The sequence below is a fragment of the Protopterus annectens genome, chromosome 2.part1 (assembly GCF_019279795.1).
Source record: "Protopterus annectens isolate FY-2018-M chromosome 2.part1, PAN1.0, whole genome shotgun sequence".
Classification (NCBI taxonomy): domain Eukaryota; kingdom Metazoa; phylum Chordata; order Ceratodontiformes; family Protopteridae; genus Protopterus; species Protopterus annectens.
Window position 1 is genome coordinate 1,999,451,211 of NC_056729.1, and position 15,631 is coordinate 1,999,466,841.

Here is a 15,631-nt window from a genome sequence, read left to right on the forward strand (position 1 = left end):
TAATTCTGGACCATTGCCCCGTTTTATGTGTGTCATCCTCCAGATGTCCTGCTCTAACCGGCTGAGAGGTGTGACTGAGCAGCATAGGTTCATAGGTTCATATGTGTGTACTAGGCTAATGGTCATGGAGCCTTTACAAACCTAGCCCTTAGAAATGCCCTGGCATTGTGCCACCTGCCATCAATTCCCAGTGCCTCTATCAAGTAGAGCCACTGGAGTGATCCCCGGGGTGAACATTCTATTTCCCATCCACTCATCAAGATTTCTCTTGAAGAGGGCCAGTGAGGTGCTCTGCTTGACATGTATGGGAAGTCTATTCCAGAGCATGGGAAGTCTCTGGGTTATGAATCTGTCCCTCCAGCATGTTCTGTTGATTGTGGTAATGAGGTTGAGATCTCTGGAGCATGTGGTGTAGAGGGATTGGGATTTCGTTAGATGTAGCATTTCTAACAGAGCTGGGACAGACATGGCTTTGTAAGGCAAGTAGAGATCACCTCTTAGTAGATGATATGAGACAGAGACTAGCTGAAGTTTTTGAGTCTGTCCATGTAGGAAATGTGTTTAAGGCCTAGGATCCTCTTTGTGAGGTACTTTTGTGGCCTCTCCAGCTGTTGCAGGTGTCTAGTAAGGTACATGTCAAATGGGGCATTATACCCTATGACTGGTCTAATGATTGAACAGTAGAGAGAAATGATGACCTCTTTCTTCCTGGATGTAAAACCCTTGGTAATGAGATGTGCCACCTAGAAGGACTTTCTGACCACAGTGGCAATGTGGTGGTCGAAGGAGAGGTTGCTATCAACCTGTGTCCCCAGATCTCTTATAACTCCTTCAGTGTTCAGTAGGCTCCCATCGATGTGATAATTAGTAGGGAACTGAGTTTTTCCCAAAAGGGATAATGATGATGCATTTTTGGCATTAAGCTTATGGCCATGGTTTCGACACCAGCCATTGGTCTCAGTGAGTCCTTTCTGTAAGATGTCTGCATCACTTGGGGAGATAATAATGGTTCCCAGCTTACAGTCATCTGTGAACTTGATCAGCCGGAGTCCCTCTGTGCTGGGGTGGACTTCTGAGAAGTAGATGCCAAACAGCAGAGGACCCAGGACCGATCCCTGTGGGACTCCACTCATAACTGGTCTGCAGTCTGACTTGGAGTCTGCTACTTTCACACTCTGGGTTCTATCTGCGAGCCAGTTTGTACCCCACCTAATGATACAGGGGTTGATGCCTAGTTTGGTGAGTTTATCAATAATTCCTGAGTGAGGAATGGTATCAAAGGCCTTGGCCAGATTGAGGTAGGCTGTATGAACTGCCTTACCCTCATCCACAGCTCTGGTGACTAACTCAAAGAAGTCAACCAGGTTGAGCAGGCATGATCTGTCTTTCACAAAACCAAATTGTGTGGGATCTAGAGTTTGGAGATTCCTTATATCCTTATTAATTAGGTCCATGATTATACACTCCATGGCCTTAAATATCAGACTCGTTATGGCTGATGGGGCGATAATTTCCAGGGTCTGTAGTCACTCCTCCTTTATGGAGAGGGATAACTGTAGCAGTGTGCCATTCAGAAGGAACAAAGCCTGAGATGAGGCTGTAAGTGAACAGGACACACAGATGTGGTGCCAGTTCACTTTGTAATTCATGTAGAACACAGCCAGGGATATTATCCGGTTCCATGAAAGCAGTATTCTTGGCCTTGGTTAATGCAGCTTTAACCTGTGCTGCAATAATGCTTGGTGCCTGGCATTTTTCCGGTATTGAGATTGCTCCTTTGGGAGGGGGAGAGGGGTAAAGTTGGCTCTGAATCTGTCAGCCAGTATGTTGGCAATATCCCTTGGCTCAGTATAGGAGGTACCATTGTGCAGTAACTCAGAGCAAATCTGGGTATTGCCATGGAGATTCTTGATATAATTATAGAAGGCTTTGCAGTTGCTTTTATTTTCTGCCACAATTCTGCCTTCATAACTGGCTTTGGAGGTTTTGAGGCGGGATCTCAACTTTTTGCTGAGGCTAATAAGGGAATGTTTCCAGTCTTGGGATTTCACCTTTTTCTGCAACAGTTTCTTCCTTCTGTTGTAGAGTTTATTAATGGCAGGGGACCATCAGATTAGCTTCTTTTTTGGAGGAGAGCATCTTGGTTTTGTTGGGTATGGCTAGTTCCATGCTTTTATGTACATGTTCGTACATTGGTGTATGATTCCCCAGTTATGCATCTATTTTCCATTGGCATGGGTGCCGTGAAGTTAACCACCTCTGTTTTTAGGAGTCTAAAGTCAGCTTTGGAGAAGTTTTTCATAGTGGATACCTTTGTGGGGGGTGTGGGTGAGATGTGGATTTCCATGGTGATTAGTTTGTGGTTGGATCTAACCAGGGAGGAATTGACTATTGGTGTAGAGCAATGGTTGCCCATGTTAGTAATAACCAGGTCAAGGATGTTGCTTCTTCTAGTGGAGCTAAGAATGAGCTGGTCCAGGGCATTGGAACTGATGAATTCCAGAAAGCATTGCTCCAGTGCATTGGTGCATGAATAGTTTTCTCAGTTGATGGAGGGGTAGTTGAGGTCACCTAGTATGAGAATGTTGGATTGGATCTTAATAGTTTCCAGGGTGCTTAGGAATGTGGAGTGAGAGTCTTGCGACATGGTTGGGGACCTATAGCAGACTATGACCTGAATCACCATCTGACCCAATGTTAGTTGTACCTGGAGTATCTCAGATCCGTTATGCAGGGCTACTAGTCTGGAAGTGTGCATATCCTTTATGAATATGGAGACAGCACCACCTTTGCAACTTCGGCCCATGTTCTGGGGCCGAAAGGTGTGGAATGAGTTATAGTCTGGTAGCATAGGGGTGCTTTCTGCTGCTTTAAACCAGGTCTCTGCTATAGCACAAATGTTGATGTTCTCCATTTTGAGGAGTGCTTTGAGCAAGTGCAACTTGAGATTTAGACTTCTAGCATTGAGCAGCATGACCCTTAGATTGCATTTGTTTATAGCTGTTATGGTGGTAATTTGGTCTTTGGAACACCACCTAAAAAAGGCACAATAGGGGTGGCAAAAGCCTTAGCCAGTACCCAGAAACCCAGGGGTGACAGATGCAGACCATCTTTGGTAAAGCATTGAGAAGAAGACAGATACTGGATCCCCTTAGAATGACACCAGAAACTTAGCCAATTGTTGAAGTCAATCATTTTCTGTTTGTACTGCGGTATCATTCTGGGCGATGGTAGGATGCTGTTCAGGGCTAGGGTCATACCTGCCTGGGCCACATAATCCGAGAGCTCCGCCATGAGTCTTTTCTGCTAGTCCAGAGAGGTGCATCTCAGGTCATCACACCCACATGGACAATGACAGAGTCATACTTGTACTTGTTGTGGAGTGACCTGAGTGCTTTTGTTATGTGTCAGATTCTGGCACCTGATAGACAGCTGACTGTTACTTTCTCCTTATTTAACCTATTGAGTGGAACATCTGTGTGCCTCACTATTGAGTCATCTATGATTATTGTACTGGACTAGCTGTTTTGCCTTATGGGGCTTAGGTTGAAGGGCACACTGTGTAGGTGATTTGTGTGTCTTGTGGTTTGTGCTGTGTTGTGGTGGTGAAGGGCATTTCTGCCTTGGTGGTCTCTGCTGTTTGAGTAGATTTCCAAAGAGAGCTTTTGTGAAATTGGGCTGTTATAGTGCAACAGTGTAAATACAGTGTGCCATGCACACATAGAACCAAAATAGAACAGAAATGTATATCAGGTATTACCTGTGTATATGTATGTATGAGTCGGTGTAGCTGGAAGCCTCAAAACAACAGACATGAGATGGAAAATGTCAGGTAAATAAGCTGTACATGTGTGTAATCTTTGTTTCTGTGCATTAAACAGACATAAATGTCTACAGCTACTGGTTGTTGCATTGCCTTGACACAGACATGGGTACTAGAAAAACATGATTATCGGGTTGAAAATGGAGAGGTGTCCAACTGTGTTAGGATCCTGTGTCCATGCCTACTACAAACAGTTATATGAGCACCTACATAGCTGTATGGACTCAGCAATATCTGACTCATAAAACCTGCCTCCACCAAGGTAGAGTAATCGCTGGACATCAGCAATAAGCAAATCACATAATCTGTCACTATATTGGCTATACAAGGCCAGGTAGGAGCAGGTACCAACTTGGAAGCAAGTCAACCTGTGTCTAAACAAGTGCATAAGGTCACAGGGTGAATTATTGCAAGGCTAACTATGAGTACAAATTGGATACATCCACTAAGGCCAATCACAAGGCCATCTTCACATATGTCTTCAATCTCAGAGGCAACAACCCAACCCACCAAGTACTGGTGGTCAATCACAACACATACACAGCATAGCATTAGCCAACCCATTGCAGACAGGTTAAGGGAAAGCAATATCCTCCTGTCCCACCATCAGTATAGGTGGATATGCACAGCACCCGCACCCTTCCCCTCATCATCCAGGAGCAGGTCCATAATGTCTAATCAAAGGCAACAAAAGTAAGTCTCCATGGGATCTGATAACATCCCTGTCTGCATCCTACATGAACTCAGGCATATGCTCCAAGCTCCATTACACACTGTATGCAAGCAAAGTCTGAGCACCATTGACATCCCATCTGCAAGGAAGATGGCCACTGTCATCCCTCTATACAAAGATGAATGATGAATGGTAGATTATGCAATTTAATGGCCCTCATTGGGGGGAACATGACACATCAGGACCAGCAATGCAATGCAAGCTCATACTGTGCTGATAGATGACAGTGGTATGATGTGGTCATAAGTGGGGGCTAATGCTAGTCAATGTTGATTTGCAGGTTATGTAAATAATGTTGACCAATGTATGAGGTCCTGTGATGTGTTTCCCTGTTTAAGTCTTCCAGGTGAAATGCAGAATGCAAGGCAGCCACCATACACTGCAGCTGAAACTGAGGCCATTACTGAAATGATAATCCAGCACCATGCGGTGATGTTTGGCCATAGCCAACAGAATCTGCGGGATTGGACCACCCTGTGGGATGAGCATGTCCACAGAGTAAACAACTTGGGCCACCATGGATGCACATACAATCAGGTCGGGCATCAGGTGACTGACCTGATATGCCATGCCCGGCAAAGGGCTGCTGCCATAGCCAAGGACCGTACCACCACAGGTGGTGGTCCTGCTACTCAGCCCCCACTCACACCAATGGAGGAGCTCCTTGACAGCCTGACATCTACTCAGTTTCCTGCTACAACAGCCATGGTTCACAGGGAGCTTACAAAACATCAAAGGGATCTCATTGTTGAAAGGTATCAACCCAGAGAAGGGTACAAAAACATTTCCACAGCATTGCATATACCATGGAACATGGTGAAGACAACTATCAAAAGATGGAGAAAATATGGGACAACAGTGACATTGCAAAGAAGTGGATGTCCCTCAATACAAGAATAGAACTGGTCTGGGAGGCTGCCAGGAGACCTACAGCAACACTAAAGGAGTTGCAGGAATCTCTGGCACGTACTGGTTGTATACTGCATGTGACAACAATCTCTCATATTCTCCATATGTCTTGCCTATGGGGCAGGTTTGGAAAATGGAAGCCTTCTCTCACACAGAACAACATTCAGGAATGGCTAAATTCTGAAAAAAAACAATATATCAAGTCTCCCAAAAGCATGTGGGAAAATCTGTTATAGTCTAATGAGACCAAAGTTGAACATTTTAACCACAATTCCAAAAGGTTTGTCTGGTGCAATAACAACACTGCGCATCATCAAAAGAACACCATCCCCATGGTGATGCATGGTGATGGCAGTGTCCTGGTTTGGGGTTACTGTTTCTAAGCTGGAACTGGGGCTATAGCCAAGGTGGAGGGGATTATGATCAGTTTCAAATACCAGTCCCTTCTGGCCCAAAATCTTCAAGTGTCTGCTTGATAGCTGTAGACGGAGAGGAATTTCACATTTCCACACGGCAATGACCCAAACCATACATCCACATCAACAAAAGAATGGCTTTGGAATGGCCCAGACAGAGCCCACACCTACATCCAATAGAAAATCTGTGGGGTGACCTGAAGAGGGCTGTGCACAAGAAATGTCCTCGCAATCTGATAGAGTTGGAGGGCTTTTGTAAGGGAAATTGTGCAAATATTGCCAAGTCAAGATGTGTCATGCTGATAGACTCTTCCCCAAGAGGACTGAACGTTGTAATTAAATCAAAAAGTGCTTTAACATAGTATTAGTTTAAGGGTGTGCACACTCATGTAACTCGCCTATTGTATGTATTTCATTTACTATATGTTACCCCTAACTGATGTGAATATTCTTCAATTGGATTCCACAGTTTATAGGTCACATTAAAGGTGGGAGAAGTTATGACATGATTTTTGTGGTCCCATGTTATATATCACAAAAACTTGACATGTTAACAGGGGTGTGTACACTTATATCCACTATGAGCTTAGACATTGTTAGAGTAACCGGATTTGTTTTATCATGCATTTACTGCAGGTTTTGAAGTCTGGAACTCAAATTATCTCATTAATTAGTGACACCAATCATCAGATCATCCCAGTAAAGTGTCAGGCAAACACAGGATTTATGAGGAACAGACCAAAAATATGAGTCACACATCTAGACTCTGTACAGTTGAGAGGTATGTTCTCTAGAAGTTGCCACTGTGGGAAACAATGGCCCAAACATAGGGGGATACTGTGTAAATATAGCTATTATTAATGTATGTGTTGCTTAAGTTACAGGGTTTGTTTTAGCAGACACTATCAGACTTATGTAATGTTTGACACTGTAATGTACTGTGTCATTACCTACTGACAGATATCATCAGATCATCACAGTCATTTACCAGAGAAATATGAGATGGATGATGCACAGGCCAATATTATGAGGCAAAGGCTAGACCTTCTTGCACAATCCAGCCAGTTGGGAGGTGTGGCTACAGTCAGTTGACTGATGAAACTGTGTAAAAGGTCCAGCACCTTGGTGATATAGTGGCTGGGGATCTCCTGGTTGTGCGCTATTCTTCTTACCTGAAAGGTCATATCCTGGTGTGGCCATACCTCTCAACTGTACAGATTCTCACAGATTATCCAGCTTTATGCCTCACACATCTGGTCAGTTTCCCTTCACATTGTGGTTTTCTAGCAAGTTTGTTGCAAATCACTCAGGGTTGCAGTCAGGGAATAATGAACATTAGAGTTTCAGACTTCACACCCTCCATGACATCCATGCTACTACACACCCCTTCAGTTATTCTATCACCTTTCTAACATTATGAGAGCATTATTTCAAAATTGTCCCTATAGCTGGGCCTTTATCCCACCATTATGTATAAATTTGTCCAGATTTCTTGTTCTATGAGGTTGAGAGGTATACTACTAGCATTTATGGGCATGGCCTTTCATTTCCATTTTGTTGACTGTGTTATGTTGGTAGTATGGACCCCGTGACATGCCGTACAACGGCACTATGGTCGAGGCATGTGCCTTTGTTAGAGGCCTGTAGGCCACGTGAGACTGCTGCAGGCCATCTTAGGAAGGCAGAGCATTTTGTCACTCATATGTTCCCAGACTGCCAGGCAGTGGATCCCCCTGGGGTGACAATGGCAAGTGAGTTAGGTGTTACTGGCAATCACTTTCCGTTCATATTGATCCATCACTCTGGGTGACTGCAGGATGCTGCTTACAGCTAGGGACATACCAGCATGGGGCACATATTCAGCATGCTGCATAATATCTGTCTTTCTATAGTCTGTGAGGTAATTCTCACATCATTCACACTGCCATGGATCAGGCTAGTGTGATACCTGTACCTGTTGTGGGGTGACGAGTTAATGTGTGATGTGGCAGATTATGGCACTTGCCAAACAAGTAATTGTGACTTTCTCCTTATACTGCTTGGTGTTTGGCACATCTATGTGTCTCACAGTGGAGTCTTCTATGAGTAATATGTTGTGTGTATAGTAAGGCCTTAGTATTTGCAGGACCCTGGTGTGTTGAGTATTTGTGGTCTGTGGTGTGTAGGTTTGGGAAGTTCTCATGTGTTTTTGCCTCTGAGGTGTCCTTTACTTGGGGTTTGATTTGTTGTGGACCTCCACTTATGTGGGTGTGTGTTGTGTATTTGCAGGTGATGCTTACTGACTCCATACACTGCAGGGCACCTATGCTACTGCAAATTGTGCTCTGGTGTGCACATTCTCCATTCGTCTGGGCAGTGGTTCCCCTCGCCCTTCTGTGTGTCTCTTTATCCTTCATTAGTCTGGTCACAGCCTTTGCCTACAGTGGCTGCTGTTATGTATTTGTAATTCTGGTGTGAGCATGGTAAATGCCATAACATCACACACAAGGTTGTGGACTACACACCTCTGAGCATACCTATTTGGCAAGTTGCCCATCTTTTCACCACTACATCTGCTGGGGTCCTCAGACAGTTTGTGTTACTATGTTATTATGCAGCTACATGTTGGCCTAGCTGTCAAACTGCCAATGATTCTGACATCTGGACAGACCCACATATGGCAGTCAGATGAAGGCCCACACATGGGGACAGAGTGTTGATACTGTTCTGCCATACATAGACAATTGGGACATCAGTTTGTTACTTGCTTGCTTTCTGTTATGGGTGTGACATCTGCTTCGCCATTTTCTGCCATAGATGTTTTGACATGACCTTTTCTTGTTTTTCAAATACTTTGCAGGCGAATGCAATGTTAGGACAAGCAGAATAGATATACAAGGTATAATCGTGCTCCTTATGTTACAACCTGTCATTCCAGGGGTATGGCTGTTGGCCAGTGACATGTTGTCAGCACTGACACTGTAAGGTGGCCTTTTATGACCTGCCAGTACACTGACCTTCAGGTACCTGCTGTGCTACTAGGCACCATTCCTGTCTACATACGAGAGCCAGACATCTGGACAAAGCCATAAGTTATTAGGTGACGTAGGGACCATTTTAACTATTGGCCTTACAAACCTAGAAGAGTGATACAATAACAGATTTTGCATTACCATGCGTTTTCTATAGGGTATGAAGTCTGAGACACTACAATCCATCATTATTTTCTGACTTTAGACTTTCGTGGTTTGTCAGTGATTTACCACACAATCACTATTTCATGATAAAGACACCACAAATATGCTGCAAACGTCTGTACATTCTGCAAAAGATCTGTACAGATGGGAAGTATGGTAGGCACTGTGTAGGTTACTTCAACCTGCGTATTGTTCATATGTGTGGCCCCCTGTCCATAACCTGTCCAGCTTACTGGCAGTAATTGAAATTGACATCTGGACAGTGTGTACAACTCCCACCGTAGGTGTAGCTGACATGCAAAATAGTTGACAGTGTGATTCTTGGAACAAGGCCCTGTCTACCACAGTACTGTACCTAGGCCACTAAGACACAACAGCCAGGAGTAAGTGCTGGCCACATCCTGACAGTATTTCCCATGCATATACATAGATCATTGATCCCTGCATATTGTGGACATGCAACCAGTTATCCTGTTGATTAGGACAGCCCTGGCAATGTGTGCTCTGCTACTATTACCCTGCACACTTGCATGTTACTGCATTTCTATTGGGAATATGGGTGTGGGGAGACACACATGTGAATGGTACACATTTGCACATACTGTGCTGATATTGGCTTTACGTTTTGGTTCCAGTTAGCATAGTATTGTGTCCTGTCTTGGAGAATAGAGGCATATCACTAGAAACCACAGGTTAGAGTGCAATGGCATACACTTGAGTTTCAGACTTCTTACCCTTCAGAGCCTTACTGCAACTGCAATGCCTGCTGTGATATTTGTGTAAGTCTGTAGGGGGGTATTCCATCATTGATGCCATTTGTGACCCTATGCCAGACATTTCTTTATGTTTTTTTATGGCTGTCTTGCTGGGTGACTCTGAGGGGTGAGTATGTGATCCCCACATTGATATCTGTGCATGTGACCTATGATTCCCCCTTAGTTGGCCCTCCGCATATACTGCAGTGGGATTTGTCACCTTGGATAATACTGCATAGTGTGGGGAATCCAGTATTGGGCAGAAATTCCCTGGTGTCCCACATAGCTGTCAGTTGTCTGCTGCTACGCCAGTAGGCCACCCCATTCCCTTGCATGCATGCAGCAATACCATAGATATACTACTGGAACATATTACTCCATTCATTTATTGCTTAGAAGACTGACTTACCTTGTACCTGCAGCAGTTGTGGGGATGATGGGTGAGGGCTGACTTTGTCAGATGCATGCAGTACACTGCCTATACAGGGTAAGCTACAGGTAGTGTGATGTGTGTGGCATCCATTTTACTGTGTCTGTGAGTCAGGCAGAGGCATCAGTTCCTGGATCCCTACAGTGTGAGTGTGTGTGTGCTATGTATTTCCTCTTTGCCAAAGCCTGGGCATACTGGGCATGCCTCCGTCTCCCTACGGGAGCAGGCTCAGGGGGGTTCCTCCTCCAAGTCCCTATGTGCTTGTGGGGACCTTGGCTATGGTGGGGGGCTGTGTGTTCCTTCACTGTGCTGTTCCTGCTGCAGCTGTTTCCACAGGATCATATTATGTAGCATGGCACATAATATGAACATGTGTGCATATATGGCTGGAAAGTACTGCAAGGCTCCACCAGATATGTCAAGGCAGTGGAACCGTGACTTGAACATCCCTAACACATGTTCTATAATTATCCTGGTTTGTGCGTGTACCTCATTATGGTGTTCTTGAGTGGGTGTGTGTGTATTTTTGATGGGTGTCATCATCCATGGCTCCAGTGCATAGCCAGCATCCCCCACCAGATGGCCATACGAGATGTCCCCACTGGCAAATGCCTGGTATAGCTGTGACGAATGCCAGATGTGGGAGTCATGATAGCTTCCAGCGCTGCCAGCACACACATTCATGATAATGCCCTGGAATTGCACATGACCTGGCAGTTGATGGAGGAGAAGCCCTTGCAGTTTATGTAGACCCTACTCTGTTCACCGGGTGGTGCTTTGATGTGGATGTGCATGCAGTCTATCGCACCCAATACCTCCAGGTACTCTGCTATATGGTGGAAGAGACGCATATTGCTGGTCATGCCCTCATGGGTGTTGGGGAAGTAAATGTGCCCACTAGCATGTGGTAGCATGGCAACCAGGAACTGGTAGAGTACCCTGGATGCAGATGCCTGTGAGACCACCATGATGTCCCCAGTAGGTCTTTGGAAAGTACCTGTAGCTAGTATTCTTAAGGCTACACATACCTTGGTATCCACTGGGATGGGATCCCCTCAGTTGACTCTGGGTCTGAGTTGAGGCCAGCACAGCTCGATGATTTGCTGAAGTATGTCTCTGTCCACCCTGTAGTGCTCTACTATCTCCAGATCATGTAGCCTCTGGTAGGTTACCCTGAGTCTGAACACTCTTCTCCTCCTCAGTCTAGGGTGGTTGTCAGCATTATCCTCCTCAGTGCCCTCAGCCTCTAGCACACACTGATAGATCAAAGCAACAGCAGCCACTAACATTTTTTGGTTAAAATTCCCCCACAGGTGCAAGGTTTGTGGGAAAACCAGACTGAAAGGTGTTTGCACAGTTTATACTGTTATGCTGCAGATGCTGCCTGTATGATTGGCTGGCTATGATACATTCCACCTGCTTGCTATGTTATTTGTACTTGATTGCTTTTATTCTGCTATTTGCCTTTTTTCCCTTCCCATTTCCACCCCTTTTAAGCTCCAAGGTATGCTGTGCAAACCCAGTGCCCAAATGTAAAAAGTCCTGCTATTTTTTTTTTTTGTTTGTTTGGTTTTTTTTTTTTTTTTGTTTTAGACCCAGTGTGCGCTGCTCAGACCCATTTATCTACAGTAAACAATGAGAAATGGCCCTCCTCTGGACATGAACACACTCTTCATTTCATGGAATAAGTCAGTACAGCTTCAGACACACCCCCTTGCTTAGCTGTGCTTAGGTAAGTTCAAATGTGAGCCATAGAGCTCCAGTGTGCTGACACCAAGCATGGCACATCCCCTTTTCATGTCAGTTGCTTCTCCTGCCTTATAGCTCCTACACGGTTAGGTGCAGTTTGGTACTTGTCTTCTTTTTGTAATTCAGTAAATTTTCCTAATTAGCATACCTCACTGCCTTAGTCCCTAGTTACAGAGATTTCACTTAAAATTGCCTTTTCACATTTTTTTTTATTTTCTGCAAGATCCCATTCTTGCACCGCTGCCCTATGCTTAAACAGCTGAGATTGGACAAAATAAAATTTGAATTTTATAATTTTGGTAACACTTTTCCATGCCAATGGCCATATATTTGGCCATTGGCATGCCTAAGGATTATAATACATGCTTTACTTTAAGCTGTCATGGCTCCATTTTGATTTTTGCAGAAATGTACATTTCTGCATGCTACACTATTCTGCCACGGATGCCTGCCTGCTTACTGGATCACTAATTGACCTCATTTGCATGGTTTTCACCAGCAAATAATGTCATTAGCATAATCCAGTCATGTCCTTGGCAAGATAGTGATAGCAGGCTCATGCACATCCTCAAGCTTGTTTACTGGCTTGCTCGGCCACCATATTCTGTGCAGGAGCGGCTACACTATTTCTGCATGGAAAAAAAGCCTTATTGAATCCCAGGGAACGTCTTTCTTATCCTTATCCTCAGTAGCCCACTCTATCATCTTTATGACTCTTTTTTGGCCTGTCAGTTTTTATGGTTTTTGTGGACTACAACATCTTTCTTCAACAAGGAGGCCATCCTCCCCCTGAGTGTGGTCTAACCCCACTGCGGGAATGTTTCCATCTCTTGAGGATTCTGTACTGTGTTTTTTTCATGTCCTGACACCAATGCACCTGCCAGGATTGGGATTTTTTTTATCCTGAGACCTGTGTACCCAACTGTCTTTTTTTAAATTTTTAACCTACTTTTGTCCAGGGTAAATTCTATATAAAATACAGTTTACATATCAGTGTCGTCTTGGTGAGATTTTTTTTAAAAACCGGGTCCACCTCATGAAAGTATTTGGCAAGACTTCAGGATGAATTAAATCCCAGCAATAGTACTTTAAATCTGGACCTTGTCTGGTGTACTGTGTGACCTGCATAATGTACATGAAAGTATACGACACCTGTATCACCTGATCAACATGTTGGATGGGCACTTGGCTAAGTCAACTGTCTACATGATGCTGTCTGCTTCCACACTCCTGAGCTGACACTGTTCCTGTGACCACCACTCCTCTACATCCATGTGGGTACTCACTTTAGGGTAGGTACATCAAGGTCTTATACAGATATCACATCAACACCACTTACCAGTAGTGAGTCCAATGTAGAATGGCATGGCCACCCCTACAGACCTAGCCAACTTGGTGACCATGCAGATGGCACAGTAGGCATTCACATTCATGTGGTGCAATATCAGCCTTGCAAGCAGATTCATAGGTTCATAGGTTCATAGGTTCATACTAGGCTATCTGCCCGAGGGCATTTATAAGCCTAGCCAGAATGTGTTTGGCTTTCGCCACCCATTTTAAATTAATTTTGCTATGCCCTTTTTTGAGGTTAGTATACTGTGCCAACTGTGACACAGAAGTGATACCCGGGGTAAACCTACGATCTCCCATCCACTCATCAAGATTCCTCTTGAAGAGAGTCAATGAGGGACTCTGCCTAACCTGGACTGGGATTTTATTCCAGAGTGAAGGGAGCCTCTGGGTTATGAATCTGTCCCTCCAGCATGACCTATTTATTTCAGTGCTGAGGTTCAAGTCTCTCGAGCATGTAACTCGATAGGATTTGGATTTTCTGAGGTGCAGCATGTCCATTAATTCCGTGTTGGACATGGCTTTATACGTCAGGCACAGATCGCCTCTGAACAGGCGGTATGCCACTGAGTAGAGATGGAGTTTCTTTAACCGGGCAGCATATGGCATCTGTTTGAGCCCTTTGATCCTCTTGGTGAGGTACTTTTGGGGTCTTTCCAGTTGCTGCAGGTGTCTGGTAAGGTACATCCCAAAAGGGGCATTGTACTCAATTATGGGCCTGATGAGGGACGAGTAAAAAGGCACGATGACCTCCCCTGATCTAGATGTGAATCCCTTCATGATTAGGTGGGCTATATAAAATGTTTTTCTAACCACTTTGGCCACGTGGTTGTCAAATGAGAGATTGCTATCAACTTGGGTCCCCAGGTCCCTAATTACTTCTTCTGTACTTAATGGATTACCACCTATGTGGTAATTTGTGGTCACATTGTTTTTACCAAAGGGGATGACTATACACTTTTTGGCCTTTAGCTTGAGGCCATGGCTCTGGCACCAGTTGTCTGTTTCTATGAGGCCCTTTTGGAGGATGCTTGTGTCGGCTGGAGAGTCGATTATGGTGCCCAGTTTGCAGTCATCTGCAAACTTTGTCAGCCACAGTCCTTCCGTGTTGGCCTGTACCTCCGAGAAATATATACCGAACAAGAGAGGTCCCAGGACTGAGCCTTGTGGGATGCCACTTGTAACTGGTTTGGAGTCTGACATGGCTCCAGCAATTCTAACCATGTGGGTTCTGTCCTTGAGCCAGTTTGCAACCCATCTAGTGACATAGGGGTTTATATTTAAGCTGGCGAGCTTATCTATAATGCCCGAGTGGGGTATTGTATCGAAGGCTTTTGCGAGGTCCAGGTAGGCTGTGTGGACCACCTTCCCCTCGTCAATGGCCTTTGTGACTGTTTCAAAGAAATCAACCAGGTTTAAGAGGCAGGATCTGCCCTTAACAAAGCCGAACTGGGTAGGATCCAGTGTCTGTAGGTCCCCAATATCTTTATTTATGAGGTCCATGATGATCCTTTCCATAGCTTTGTAGACCAAGCTAGTCAGGCTTATGGGGCGATAGTTTCCAGGATCCGTTGAGGCACCACCTTTGTGGAGAGGGACCACAGTTGCTGTACGCCACTCTTTGGGTACATATCCTGTAGTAAGGCTGAGACTGAACAGTAGTTTTATGTTTGGGTTTAGCTCTTCTTGGAGTTCATGTAGGACGCAGCCCGGGACACCATCTGGTCCCATTGATGCTGTGTTTTTTGCTTTGGAGAGGGTGGCTCTTACCTGAGCATCTGAGACGTCAGGGGGGCAGCACTCTAGTGCAATAGATATTTGCCCTTTTGGTGGGGAGGGGGGGGGTTGTGCTGAACCTGTCAGCTAGGATGTTGGCAATGTCTGTGGGTTCGGTGCATTTTTTGTCATTTTGGACTAATTCTGAGCATATCTGGGAATTACCACCCAGGTTTCTAACATAACTAAAGAAAGCCTTGTGATTATCCTTAGTGTCCTGTGCAATTTTTCTTTCGAAGCTGGCCTTTGACGATTTTATGAGTGCCCGTAGTTTTTTGCTAATACTGATCAGAGATGCCTTCCCTTTTTGGAATTTTGCTCTATCATTTAGTAGCTTCCTCCTTCTATTGTATAGTTTGTTTATGGCTAGGGTTTACCAGACAGGACGTCTGCCTTTGGAGGATTGGGTCTTGGTTTTATTTGGGATCGCATGATCCATGCATTCCTGAAGGTGTTCATAGAATGCGTTTATAAAGGATTCTGCGGTCTGGGCCGTATTTTCCACAGGCCCGGG